Below are 15525 nucleotides of genomic sequence, written 5' to 3' on the forward strand. Positions count from 1 at the left end.
ATCTGCTATGGCAGACTGGCAGGCGCGGCGTGGGCGGCGCCAGCAGCTCCACTATGCATCTTGGTAATACGCGATCAATAGTGCCCCCTGGTCAAAGAATCGCCTCGGCTTCTGCTACATCAATGCGGGCGTCCACCTACCATAATGAATGCTATGGTGGGTGAGGCTTAGAATGGAGACCAGGCGGTCTTGTACTCGTGTCCGTGTTTGTAGACACGTGTCGGCTCCGGACCACCCCGAGGCAGGGCGTCGACTTCTTCCCTTAGCGAGGGGTCCGGTTACCATACAGGGGGTCCCGGACCCCATGGGCGGTCCGGGATCCGAGATTCCTTAGGGGTCCGGACCTCTATGGGAGGCCCGGAGCTTCCGGCCGTTCGGGGTGAGCGCCAACTTTTCCCGTAACACGTGGTGCTCCCGGACCTTTCCCAACCAGGGGACGGGTCCGGGACAGCTGCCGGGTGAGCAAGGCTCCGGACCGCAAGGGTCCGGTAGCTAGTTGTAGTTAAAGATAACTACAAGGCTCTTGCCTAGACATAGCAAGAGCGGCACCCCAGTCCTGGTACCAACAGTCATACACAGCCTGCATGCTCCTCGGGGCCCACCGAATGCATCGCTGGTCAAACCTGCGGGGTCCTTGATCTGATCGTCTGGTGGCTGTGACCGGTGAGGACGGACACCTGCCATTGCCAAGGGATATTTCCGTTCCACGTTCTAAAAAGCTCCTCCAACACAAGCTTCAGTGCTTCACCGCCCTCCTCATTCACCGGCTTGCCGCGGCAACATGGACACGGCCGCGCCCGGCCGCGGCGCCTCCCCGCACCTCCTCCTCCTCGCCGTCGCCTCCCTCCTCCTCCTCCTCCTCCTCGCTCCGCGGGCCGCAGCGCAGCCGTGGCCGGCCTGCGGGAGCACCGGCAAATACACGGCCAACAGCACGTACCAGACCAACCTCGCGAGCCTCGCCACGGCGCTCCCCGCGAACGCGTCCCGGGCGGGGACCCTCTTCGCGACGGGGAGCGCCGGCGCGTCCCGGACATCGCCTACGCGCTCGCGCTCTGCCGCGGGGACACCAACGCCACGGCCTGCGGGTCCTGCGTCGCCACGGCGTTCCAGGACGCGCAGCATCTCTGCCCCTACGACAATGACGCCGCCGTGTACTACGACGCCTGCTGCCTCCGCTTCTCCAACCAGAACTTCCTCGCCAGCACTAGCAACAACGACGATCCCATGATCCTCATGAACTCGCAGAACGTGAGCTCGCCGGTCAAGGCGTTCGACGCCGCCGTCACCGTGCTCCTCAACGCCACCGGGGACTACGCGGCGGCCAACTCCACCAGGCTGTTCGCCACGGGGGAGGAGGCGTTCGATGCCGCCAACCCCACCATCTACGGCCTCACGCAGTGCACGCCGGACATGTCGCCCGCCGACTGCCGGAGCTGCCTTGGCGGCATAATTTCCATGGCGCCGCAGTACCTCAGCGGCAGTCAGGGCGGGAGGGTTATCAGGATGCGGTGCAATTTCAGGTACGAGGTCTATTCTTTCTTCTCCGGGGCCCCGTCGCTGAGGCTGCCAGCGCCGTCGACGCCGGCGACGGCGCCACCTCCTACGCCAGTTAACGTGACACCGACGGCAGCCACACCAGGTGAGACGCCACCACAAATCTACTAAGTTTGCACCTTTTGGTTTGGTTTTAGTTCTAGATTTTATCGTTGAAATCAGATTCTAGAACTGGGATGTGTCTCAAGAACACAGAGGAAACACGCGCCCGGCCAGACAACAGATTTTGCTACAGGACATGTAACGGCGTACACCGGTTTATTCGATGATCTCGACCCCTATGCAGTCCCGTCGCTATCATTTACTACATGGTTGACTGGAAATAGCGATTACAGTATGCTGAAGAGTTCCTAGTTTTCAGTTCTACAGAAACATACTTGTGCATCTTGGTGTCCAAGGGATGAAATTTGTTTTCCTTTTTTTTTTTGTAAAATTACGAACAGAACAAGGAAGCCTCAACAACCGCAACATTTTTCTCTAGGAAAGTATAAAATAAAACAATAACAATGTATACCAGTGGGCATAAGTAGGCAGTAGGCACTACGTACTCAAAGTTAAAGTGCTTTAAACTCTCTATAGTGGTCCACTCAATCATCTGCTAATTAGAAAAGGGTCAGCAAAAGATGAAACTGTGTCGTAAAGTTATCATTGTTTTTTATCTGTTGGATTGATCATATCCCAGATAACATATTGCAAAGCGCCACAATGCTATTCTGCTAGTAGTTGATTTCCATAGTGCTTGGACCCCAAAGTTTTCTGCAAGTGCTTGAGTCTATGAATCTTTTGAAAAGAAGGTCATCGATTGTAGTAAAATATGTTTTGTACTAAGTGGTTCAGAATTCAGACTGTGGTTGAATCGTCAGTAAGATTTGAAGCATGCTGTTTGCTGAAGTTCGAGGCACTTGTTTACAGGAAGAAGCAAAAACAAAACGGGAATTGCAGTAGCAATCGCATTGCCGATAGTTGCTGCGGTGCTAGCTATCAGTACGGTTTTTATCTGTTTCCTGTGGAGGAGGAGGAGACCATCAAGAGAGCAGACACCATCTTGTAAGTTTTGTCTTCATAATCTAGAATTAGATAAAATAAGCGAACCAACGAACTACTTGGCTTATTAAAAAAAGAAACAAACAGTAGTACTATATATTTGATTATTTTAGATTTTTAATGAATTAACAGGAGGTTATTTATGATAGATACTAGTCGACTTCCTCATTGTGTTTTCACTATATTCTGACAGATTCAACCAATGCTGAGGACATTGAAAGCATCGATTCACTTCTTCTTGATATATCAACTTTACGCTCTGCGACTGATAACTTTGCTGAGAGCAATAGGCTTGGTGAAGGAGGTTTTGGTGCTGTCTATAAGGTAGGACATATACGAGTTCAATTCTTTAAGTCTTTTCAGTTTCGTCAACTGAAGGTTCACACTCATGCAGGGTGTCCTTCCTGATGGCCAAGAAATTGCAGTGAAGAGGCTCTCACAGAGTTCAGGCCAAGGAATACAAGAGCTGAAAAATGAGCTTGTTCTGGTTGCCAAACTGCAACACAAGAATCTTGTTAGGCTTGTTGGTGTTTGCTTGCAAGAACATGAGAAACTGCTTGTGTATGAATACATGCCCAACAGAAGCATCGACACCATTCTTTTCGGTACTACTACTTTGTAATAATCTGTTTTCAGTAGAATAACCAACTAAAAAATAACATTGCTGACATGCCATTTCTTGTTCAACCTCCAGATCCTGAGAAAAGCAAGGAGCTAGGTTGGGGAAAGAGAGTCAAGATAATAAATGGAATTGCTCGAGGATTACAGTATCTCCATGAAGATTCTCAGTTGAAGATTATCCATCGGGACCTTAAAGCGAGCAATGTCCTTCTAGACTCTGATTATACTCCTAAGATTTCAGATTTTGGCTTGGCTAGATTATTTGGAGGGGATCGATCACGGGAGATCACAAGTCGAGTTGTCGGAACATAGTAAGCCCTCTCCACCCCTCTCTCTAAACTGGCATGAAAAGAAGAGAAACAAGGCCCTATTTTGCACCATTTATTCTTTAGCTTTTGCAATTTGGCCCCCTTGGCACATAGCTCTGTCTGTGACTAGAAAGAAGTACTCTTCTTGTTGCAGTGGATATATGTCACCGGAGTATGCCATGCGTGGCCACTACTCTATAAAGTCAGATGTGTTCAGCTTTGGCGTCTTGATTTTAGAAATCTTGACCGGAAGAAGAAGCAGCGGCTCCTTCAACATCGAGCAATCTGTTGATCTCTTAAGTCTTGTAAGCCATTCTATTTTTCCCAAAATCTCCACACAAGTAATTTGCTTAAAAAATGCTAACGGAATTCCCATTTTGACATAGGTTTGGGAGCACTGGACCACGGGAACACTTGTGGAGATCATGGACCCATCTCTGAGAGGCAAAGCTCCTGCAGAACAGATGCTGAAGTGTGTCCACATCGGGCTACTATGTGTTCAGGATAACCCGGTTGACAGACCGATGATGTCGACAGTAAACGTCATGCTCAGCAGCGGCAGTGTATCTCTCCAGGCTCCGTTGAAGCTATTTTTCATTCCCAAGAGCGGTTACTACTCAACTGTTCATTCAGGATCATACCCAACAGCTTCCCAGTCCACCGGAAATGGTAAATCAGGGGCGATGTCACCGAATGAAGTGTCAATCACAGAACTGGAACCAAGATAATTCCTCAAGCATTTCTTATGTTGCCAGGGCAATTGGATTATTGTTGTGGCAATAAACTTGGTGGGCTACAGGCAAGGCCCTGGCGTTTTTACTCAATTTTATATAGATGTGCTTTAAGATTTTATTATAATTATATAATTTTGATGGGCTTATTTTAACTTTTATTATGATATCATTGGATAATATATATGAAAATTTAGGGGGTTATTTGATATTATTTTATAATGGCATAAGTGAGTAATTTACATGAAAATTAGAGGTTACTTTAGATTATTTTTTATAATGGCAGAGGTGGGTAATTTAGATACATATTTAGGGGGTTACTTTAGTCTATTTTCATAATGGCAGATGTGGGTAATTCATTAGAAAAAAATAACAGATCCAATGGCTATTATTATTAGAGTTGCCAAACTGATGACAGAATGTTTCTGATTTTTATGAGAATTTGTAAAATTTTTCTATTTTTTAGACTGTCCACCTAGGTTCAGAGGTGAGTAATTCATTAGAAAAAGATAACAGATCCAATGGCTATTATGATTAGAGTTGCCAAAGTGATGGCCGAACGTTTCTGATTTTTATGAGAATTTGTAAGATTTTTCTATTTTTTTAGACTGTCCACCTAGGATCCTAAGTGGCTTCACCTGGAGACTTTAAAAGAACCCTCCAATTAGTAATAGTAAGATGTCTTGTTTTGTAGAACTCCCTTCAACAGGGAAATCTGAATCCCAGAAAAGGAAGGTGCTACCGTACCGTATCGCGCTGCGTTGCCCACATGACCGCATGACCGTATCGTACTTCACAACCCCTACGCTAGTTCGTGAGATGAATCTAATGAAGTTTTTGACCGCATAATTAGAGAATAGTTAATATGGCATTGTTGTAGGCAATCATGGATTAATTGTCGTCATTAGATTCATCGCGAAAAGTTACATCCTTAAAAATATTTTACAAATAAATTTCGTTTAGGGCGTGTTTAGTTCGCGATTTTTTTTGAGTTCGGCTACTGTAGCACTTCGTATTTATTTGGTAATTAGTGTTCAATTATAGACTAATTAGGCTCAAAAGATTCATCTCATCATTTAGCTAAACTGTACAATTGGTTATTTTTTAAACTACATTTAATATTTCATGTATGTGTCTAAAAATTTGATGTGAAGGAAAACCTTGAAATTTTTTTGAAACTAAACATAGCCCTTAATATTCCATGTTCTCTCGTAGTGCAAGTTGGGCTCAGATAACAAATCAGGACCTGACACAGCTCCTCGGATCATGGCCTGAAAAGTGCTGGCAGTTTTCCTTATCTCCTGTCCATTGTGCCCATAAAAAGAAAAGTCCTGTCCATTGTGCACGCCTGGGCCCCGCATGTCATCCAGCTCGCCCCCACGGCAGGATCCAACGACGAATGACACAATCAACGGCGGGGCAGCTAGTTGGCGACCGTGCGCCGCGGCAAGGAAGCAGCGCACGAGCGCTGCAACTACCAATCAACGCATGTGCAGCGTCGGTAGTAGTAGCGAATAAGCATTTAACTTGCTCCAATGGTACACCCTGTCATCGTTGGTTCTGTGATTTACTCTGCTTTCTATTTTCTTTTCGGGACAGCGGGTGTGTGGGTGAGTGAATGGACGGGGCGTTTCACATACATATGAATGTAGAACTAAAAGAAGAAGAAGATTGAGAAAATAAAAACAAAAAAGTCACAATATTTAATTACAAATGTGGAACAATTATCTAGGATTTCATGCTCAGGCGTACAGGAGGGATAATTTTTTTTTAAAAAAGAAAAATTGATTGGTTGTTGTTCTCCAACGTACATATGCATTCACAAAGTGATTTTGCATCTTCCTGTGCGAGAGAAAAACATAAAATTCTATTTAAGATATTTTTGTACATAAAAAATAAAAATAAAAAGGAGAAAAAGAAAATGGAACCTGGTTTATAGTTCTAAAAACTTTGAAGTCTGAAGCTATAAACTTTATATTGCAGTAATAGTTTCATATTAGTTTTAAAATTTTTGAACCTGAAGCTATGAATTTTTTACTATCACATTAATATATTTTATTAGCTTCCCAAAAAACTTTGAAATATGAACCTATGAACTTTCGTAGTACCATAGTAATAAATTTTACAGCTCCAAAAAGGAAACTTTGAAAAACAAAACCATGAACTTTGTAGTACGACAATAATAAAGCTTCAGCTATAGAAACTTTGAAATCCAAAACTATGAACTTTGTACTAGCACAATAATAGACTTTCTAGTCCCAAAAAACTTGGAAAACTGAAACATTGAACTTGTACTAGCACACTAGTAAACTTTTATAGCCTCCCCCCCCACACACACAGAAAGAAAACTTTGAAATCTAAAACTATGAGTTTTGTACTAGCACATAATTATGATTTGGAGATCCAAAAACTTTGAAATCTAAAACTGTGAACTTTGTACTAGCACACTAATAAACTTTATAGTCTCAAACTTTAAAATATGAAACTATGATCTTTGAACAAGTAAATATATTTTGAGTACTCATGAGCCATGAAAGAAATAAAGATGGGTAAGGAAAAGTGTACTCACTGATCTTTGTGTACTAATCTTTGAACCATGAACCAAGATCTTTCTGTACTAGCACATAATAAGCTTGATGCTTGAGTTAGTACCAAAAAAATGTTGAGGTATACATATCTCCAGTACAAGAATACACCCCCCAATGGTTATTGTAAAACATATATTCAGAGCATTTGGACTTAGTACACAAAAAAGAAAATAATATGAGCAGAAAAGCATGGGTTATTGGGAAAAAAATTGAAATATGTGTGCATGCAGTAGCTCAACAGGGGCATCCCAAAACTTATTTTAAAAAAAACTAAAAAAAGAGTCAAGAATAAAGAAAAAGATCACTTCGAGCATTTTGAACTACTAGTAGCCTGCCGCCCATTGACTCATTGACATGCTTTATGCAGTAAATTCAAAAAGTTTATACTATTGGATATGAAACTTTATACAAACATATTATAAACTTTATACTAAAAACTTTACAAGCTCATGTTCGAAACTTTTAAGTAAAAAATTATCTGTGGGTAAATCTGAAACTTCATATAAATAAATATGCACAGTCCAAAACTTTTAAGTAAATGCCTATGAATCTTTGAGACTGGGTATGAAAAACTTTCAAATTATATATTTAAAACTTTTGACAAAGTTTAGCTTTCATCATCATTTTGAAAACTTTGCAATCAAATTTTGGTAACTTTGCACTTTGAATTCAGGAACTTTGAAGAAAACTCGTCTAAATAAGTAAAAAGATATGGATGATCAAAACTTTGAATCTAAAAAAATGGTAGAAGCCGTAAATTTGAATACAGAAACTTTCTACTAGTATATTTAAAAAATTGTACTCCTGGAGCCAAAACTTTGCACTCGATATTCAGGTACTTACTGCTTGCATATTTGAAGAAACATTAAAAGTACATATTCAAAAACTTCATATCGATACTTTGAATGCTTATAAACCACATGTATTGAACTTTACATAAGTTGGTCAAATAATTTTAGATACATTATTTAAAAAAAGTATGCATCCTTAACTTTCAAGTTGTATACATAGCAGTATGTAAAAAAGGCATGTGAAAAAAATTTAAGTGCACATATTAAAATTTTAAGAGCACATTTTAAAAAAGCCTTGAAATGCACTACTCAAAACTTTATAGAATCTCTAATATTTGGATGAACATAATTTAAAAACTTCACATTAGTATTTTCTAAAACTTATGAACTAAAGTACACAAAACTTTACATTTGTAGTTCAAACAACTTGAAAATGGAAACAAACCTTTTTAATAGATATGGAAAAACTTTCCAAAACAGTTTAGAAAAATTTGGAGACATATCAGAAAACTTTATATATCGCAACTTTAAAGATATACATTTATAAGCTTTGTACACCACTAACTTTAAAATCACATATCAGAAACTTTCTACATAATTCAGTAAAACTTACTAATGGTATACTTAAACTTTTTAAATACATATAATTTTTTACTAGCAAGTTATCTATTGGAAAATTGATGAGATTATTACATCTATAATTCCCTGGGAGTTTGTTGTGGCATGAAAAAATTGGGGTACTTAATTACATGGTAAAAATAGCTACCTGACTAATGCTTGAATGAAGTGGGCAGTAGGACAAAAACTTCCAAAGTGAAGTTGTATAAAAGTGATGGCTGAAGTACCAGAAAGAAGGCATGCAAAGCAAAAAAAAAAAAAGATACCTAAGTAGCAAAAGTGGTTGCCTGACCAATGCTTGCAAGAAGTGACCAGTAACACATAAATTTCTAAACTTAAGTTATATGAATTGATGGCAGAAGTATCAGGAAGAAGGCATGCAAATCAATGGTCCTGAATATAGCATTGTCGAATATAAAAGAATAACACAGTAGGGGTTACTGGTTCCTAGAAAATCTAGTCTAGAAACACAATACGCACAACCTCCAATCCGTTAGTTCTTTATAAGACAACTGTTCTTAGTTCATCATGCTATCATATTTTTATTCCATAGTCAAATTAATCAGACAAATGAACTGATACTTTGCCTACAAAAGCACATTCGGCAGATGCGAGCCAAATTAGTCAAATGTAAGACAAAAACAAACGAAAATCCCAACAAAAACACAAATCTCAAAAGCACAAAATGATGTTCAGTCTTGCCTCAATCTTTTCTCATCGTCTCCGCCCAGGACTCACTATCTGATTAATAAAACTTTATAGTTCCAAAAACTTTCAAACTTGAAACTATAAACTTTGTACTACCGCATCAGCAAACTTTTAGTTCCAAAAAACTTTCAAATATCAAACTATAAACTTTGTAGCATATTTAACTAGACCATTTGAACACTTTATCCTCCGTATATCCAAAACTTTATAAGTGTATATCCAAAACTTTGAGCGCGACACCCCTCGCTCCCGGCGCGTCACCCCTCGGTGAGGACGAATCGCCGGGCGACGAGATCGACATGTGAACCCTCCCTCGCTCCCGGTGCGCCTCCCCCTCGGCCAGAACGACCACGAATCGCCGGCGAACAAATCGACGTGCCCTCTCGCTCCCGGCGCGCCTCCCCTCGGTAATAACGAATAGCCGGGCAACCTCGATCTCGTCGTGACTCCTGCTCGATGAGAAAGGTAGGTAGGAGACCAGCGGGGTAATGGGCGCACTTACTCACTGAGTTGCCGGTGGGATCGGATCAGGGGAGACTGTGACTAGAGGCGGGAGCGGCTGCCGAGGATGCGGCGTCGAGAAGAGAGACACAGAGGAGCGTCGCGCTTGAGCCCGCTTGCTTCGCGATGGGGGACTGAGCGCAGCAGCGGGAGGAGGCGGGCGCGGGGATGCTTTTTGGCGCTGGTGCCTCGAGGAGGCGCTCCCCCAGGACGAACGTGCGAGGATCCCCTCCTCTCTCTCGGCGCAGCTCCCGCACGGTGAGGAAGAAAATCGCCGGCCGGCGAGGACCCCGACGTGGTGGCGGGATTGAGGCGGGCGTAGCTGATTTGGGGCAGGTGGTGAAAAAAACATCGGGAAACTGAAGGGACGGCAGGGGTTGGAGGAATTGGAATCGGTATTGGTAACCGACCACAGGTGGGGGAGTAAAAATGGTACGGGATTCAAAAATCAGAAGAGGGCGCAGACAGCAACGTGACACGGATACCAAAAAAGGGAAGTGGGATAGGGAAGGTGGACTAATATGGGGTGTTCGCCGCCATGCGTCTCGGCGAATGAGCGTCAACTAAGAAATTCGCAATCAACGGTGCATTTTCTTTAGTCAAAACTATCCATCATCCATTCATCTATCCTTGCGCTTGTGCCAACCATGGACACTCCCATGTTCAAAACCCCTGGGACACCCACGCACCCCACGATCCGCCGTGAGCGCGCGGGCGCCATGGCCACGGTAGCCTCCGAGCGCCTTGTCCTTCTTCTGGCCCTCGCCTCCCTGTCCCTCCTCGCGCCGCTGGCTGCCGCGCAGACCCCGTGGCAGGTCTGCGGGAACAACAGTGTAAGGAATATGGCTATATTAGGCCATTGTTTTGTGATTTTGGTAATTGAGTGATAACGCAATTAATGGGACTAATGAGTTATCAATTGAATATTTATAGATCACAGGGATGAAACAAAAAGGGCAAACAAAGCAAAACACGAAGAAAAAATTCAAGAAAATGTCGAATTGGACGAGTTCTACACAAAACGGCTGCACCGGTTGAACCGATGTAGAGGCACCGGTCTAACCGATGATCGTCGGATGAACCGACGCATAGGCATCGAAGCAATTAGCAGCACTGGTGGTAGGCCACGTGGAGAAGACCAAGTGGCATCGGATGAATCGACGGTGCCAAGAAGAAGCGGCGGAGCAAGCACCGGAGGTTCGTGTAGAGACGATGTCAAGCGCGCTGAAGCAAAGCCTTCAGCACCGGATGATCCGGCGGGCACCGGTGCAATGACGTCAACAGCAAGTCGAAGATTCCTTCAGCACCGGATGAACCGATAACCACCGGATGAAACGACTACCCCTGACCGGTTTATCCGGTGACTGCCATGTCACTTGTCAGAGACCAAACGGCTACCGCGTGGCGCAGAGTGACCGGATGAACCGGTGCCCTACCGTCGGTCTATTCGACGCCTCCGCAAGAATTTGGATAACGAGTATTAACAGCTCTATGGATTTGGTGGGCTATATATATGCCATCCCCCGGACATTTCAAGATTGCTGGGGTTGCTACAAGTCTCAAACACACCCAGGAAACTCTCTAAGCCAATCCAAGCGCATATTGATCAAATCCTTAGGTTTAGCACTAGCTTTAAGAGTGTAAGTGCTAGATTAGCTCTTAAGTGAGTGAGCAAACAAGGTGTTATGCCTTATGGATGGTTCTTGAGTGAACCAACAAGAAGATCTCGGTGCGCCGGCCCCTTGAAGCATTGGTGGCTCTGTAAGACCCTAATTTAAATTTCAGCATTAAATAATAAATTTAATTGGCTTTATTTAATTTTCTAGGATTTAATTTGCTTAGTCTTGCATTTAATCCAATTTTGTTTCATAAGTAATTAAAATTTTCTCTAGGTTTAAACTTGTTGTTGCATTCATGCTGGTGCATGGTTTTATTTTGTTTGATTGTATAGGATTGAATTCAAATAGATTTGAGTTTGGTTAGAAATAGAAAAAGAAAGGAATTGGAAAAGCCCAAACCAACTCAAACCGGCCCATGTCCCACCTTCCCTTTTCCCCTGCCCAACCCAGGCAGACCAAACCTGGCGGCCCACTTCCTTTCCCCGCGGCCCAGCAGCCCAGCCGCTCACCCTTCCTTCCCCATCCCGCGGCCCGTTCTCTCCCGGCGCCAGCCCAGCGGCCCACGCGCGCGCTCCTCTTCCTCTTTGGCCCAGCTCAGCAGCCAGCGCGGCCCAGCAACCGCGCACAGCCCAGCGCTCAGCCGCGCCCGCGTGCTCACTCGCGCGCGCCGTTCCTCTCGCTGGCAGCCAGGCCCCACCTGTCGGCGCCATCTCCTTCCTCCTTTCCTTCCCGCCTGCGCAACAATAGCTCGCCGCTAATCTCGCCGTGACGCTCGCCTGCACCCTCCACGGCACACCTCCCCGAGATCCTCGGCCCTCCCCTTTAAACCGCCTGCAACCCCTGCGCCCTCATCTTCCCATCCCGCAGCCACCAAACCCTAGCAACAGCCGCCCCGCGACCTCCGCGCCAGAGCAGGGTTGTTGATGCTCCTTAGCGCCCCCGATTTATATACCACAAGCGCACGGTTTCGTGTAGCTTTTCCCTCAGAGTATTCCCCCAAGGTTTATGAATCTACTAACATAGAAATTCCTTTGTGTTGATGTGGTGTAAAATGAATCTAATCTACTAAAAATGACCTTTGCGAGAGAAAGTTAGAGATAACCAATCTAGATCACCTAGATCATGCATATGTTGTAGTTCCAGCTAGATGAAGTGAAGTAAGGTAGATGTGAATTTCAATGAAAAGCCTCTTTAAACCCAAAATCTCCAATCCGATCCCTCGATACTCCGCCTACTCTGTGGAGACGGCCGGTCACGACGCCCCCCTTTTGAACGAAATACCCTGAAGCAAGTCGAAACCCCTTTGGTAGTTCCGCCATGAACCTTTAGCCACCATGACTATAAGATCATGCTAAGCGATCTATCTCGATAATAGATCTAAGATGAAGCAAACCCAAAGAAAAGAACGAAATCGAAAGAGAGAACATGGCCACTAAATATTCGGAATCACAAATAACTTCACCATGAATGATTGTACATCACAAGATCACAACCGGGGCCCTACCTTGATCTTGATGATCCTAGCTCTAGAACTCCGATGTGGTCTTCCTTGCAAGGTTCCCACGCCGGCTAGGGAAAACCCTAGACAACCAGCACGACCCTCGGCTCTCCGAGAGGTGTCCCTCTATCTTCTCTGCTCCTTGGCGTCGTCTCCCGAATTGATCTCTGCGTGAACCTTGGGGAGGGGTCTTTAAATAGCCTCAGGGAACCCTAGGTCAAAGGGGAGGCCGAACCGCCTCAAAAAAGGGCTGGGCCGGCCGGCCCAATGGGCCTAGGCCGGCCGGCCAGGCTCATTCCTTCGCCATCTCGTGTCCTTCTTTCTCCCCAAGTCTCCTGGAATCTTCTAGAGTTTATGCCTTTCACGATTGCACCCCATTAGACGTCATTATCTTCGAGATTTCTTCGAGGAAAAGGATAGGATGGAAAATCCTTCGTTAAATATCTCTTTGCTTTGCTTAGCCCCAAAGTATCTTGATCTTATCTTGTGGGCTTTGTCCTTTGGGCTTCATTGGAGGGTGGATGTGCATGAACGGGCCTCTAATCATCATGGCCTTCGATCCTTTGTTCGGGCTTTGGCCTTCGTCTTTCTTGGGGTCATCGCGTGATCGTGGGCCTCATAATTTCATGCTCCAAAATTGGTCAAAAATCTGCAAAAACGAAGTACCTCCAAAATATATGTGCAAACGCGAAAACGACCAATAATTGGGCCGAGGTTAGGATGGTTAGTGATTCTGATATTAAATTCATGCCATTATCAAAGTTAAACAGGGGATAAAATGGATACTTAAGGAGCGCCAACATTCCCCCCATGCTTAAACCTTGCTCGTCCTCGAGTAAGTCTTTGATAAAAATCAGCGCTGCCTTTCAGTGTCCAATCCCTGCACTCGATCATACACGAGAAAACACAATGCTCCCAAAATATTTTGCAGTTAATAGTTCAAGTTGTAACCTGCTTTTTCAATGTGGAAGGTAGATACAAGTTAAATGCTTCCCCACAATTATTAAGCACATGCTCTCAAAATTAAACAAGTCTCAGAATTAAGAAAGTAAGTTCCATAAGTAATGCTAAACCAAGATCAATAATTTAAACCTCATTGCAATTTTCTCATGGAAACTCTCAGCTCATCTTGTCTCTCAAACTTGCTAGAACTTTTCTTTTCTTTCTCTCATGTATGTGTGAGGCTTTATCTGGAGCTCTGGAAAGGTTAGTCCTAACAAAAGATATTATAATCAAGATATTATCAAAACAAGAAATACTTCTTATGGATTTACCGAGACTCATCAAAAAGACCATTGGAAAATAATTTTTATTATGGAGAGGGAGAGAATGGAACACACACTTTAGATGGTGGACATGTGCAAATGGCAACGGTTGATCCCAAGGCACAATTGAAGTCCTTGTTATCGGATTGCATATGGTTGGAATAATTGAGTATAGAATAATCTTCAAAGTACCTGGAGTTTAATGAAGCTAAAGGAACCGAGGAGCTTTTCATCATCATTCATTTTTTTCTCTCTTTTTTTACTTTCTTTTTGCTCCTCAGAACCATTGGCAACACAATGCACTTACTCCACCTCCCCCCATGCTTGAATGTTTGCTTGTCCTCAAGCAATGAAGTGATGATAACTTGATGGAGTGAGTGCACAAAACCTTTTATCAATTCTCTGGACTCAACTTTGGAATTCAAGGGAGCATCTCCTCGTGAAAGATTGAAGCCAACAGAGAAGGAAAAGGGGTAGGCCAGCCGGCCTAGGGGTGTTGGGCCGGTCGGCATGCTGCCTGTAGGCCTCCACTTCTTCGGATTTTTTCTGCGAACTCTTTGATGCTTCCCAAGCTTATGTTTTACTGAATTTTGCTCTTGATTCCACTGTTTTGCCGTCGAAATAAAAATATATACTCAATATATAGGTTGTGGTCAAGGACGTGTTTCACAAAAAGATGTTTTTGGTTAAGGGTGGATATCCAGCGAGGTTTGCGATGTTCCTGGTATAGAAACTCACAATACATGGATAGAATGGCTAGCAAAAGAAAGGTACACAAAAATACGGAATGATCAGCTTCTTAGTCTCGTACCAAAGAAGATAAATCCTGAATTAATTCACCTAAAAATAATTCTTGCTCTATGGTTTGTTATGATATATCATTTAGGCTTGTAGAAGGGTAGAGCAATTGCAAAAGGTATCATTGACAAGGTTAGCTCAAAATTAAATCCAAATTAATTTTTCCTTGACAAGCTTAAGTAAGAGAGCAAGAATAAAAGATATGGGTCTTAATTTATCATAACCTCCACAATTGAATTAGCTGGCATTTAATTAATTTTCAGATTATGTTAGAGAGAGCATTAGTTTAATCATGCATAAACCAAGCACAAGAAAGTAGACAAGGCGGCAACGATCATCATATTTTATTATGGCACAAACTTTCTATCATTATTACTAACCATAACATTAAAGCGTGGGTGATGCATTTATTTATCTTGGTGATGAAAACAAAAGAAAGCAAATTGCACACATGTTGAAATAAATAAAACAGAAAATTGCTACGCACACACAAGCTTGCACACATGCTGAAAATAAATAAAAAGAAATAGAAAAATCCAAACCACACGTGCGAGCTTTTTATTCATGGTCTTGTCGTCGATCACTCTCCTTGATTGCCTCTTGCATTGTATCCTTGGTCATAATACTGCTGAAATGCTCCTCCATTAAATTGTTCCAGTGGCGCCAGGCCTAGAAGTCCCATTTGATATTCAATTCCCGCGGTTCCATCTTCTAGTTGGGTTGTGTGCCTCCGGATGGCGTCTATATCTTCCATGTTTCTTCTTGCATAGGCACCCATGATTCTCATTCCTTGTTCTGGTTGAGGGAGGTCAAAATATTGTGCTCCAAATGACGGGTCGGGCATCTCTCCTTGGTATGACAAGGGTGGGTAGCTGTAGTTG

At 43.5% G+C, this 15525-nt stretch overlaps 1 pseudogene; it reads left to right on the plus strand.

Annotated features, from left to right (window-relative positions):
• Positions 1–702: 702 nt before the first annotated feature.
• LOC120661576 lies at positions 703–4419 on the plus strand (annotated as a pseudogene).
• The last annotated feature ends 11106 nt before the right edge of the window (positions 4420–15525 follow it).

Source organism: Panicum virgatum, chromosome 2N, assembly GCF_016808335.1.
Source record: "Panicum virgatum strain AP13 chromosome 2N, P.virgatum_v5, whole genome shotgun sequence".
NCBI lineage: Eukaryota > Viridiplantae > Streptophyta > Magnoliopsida > Poales > Poaceae > Panicum > Panicum virgatum.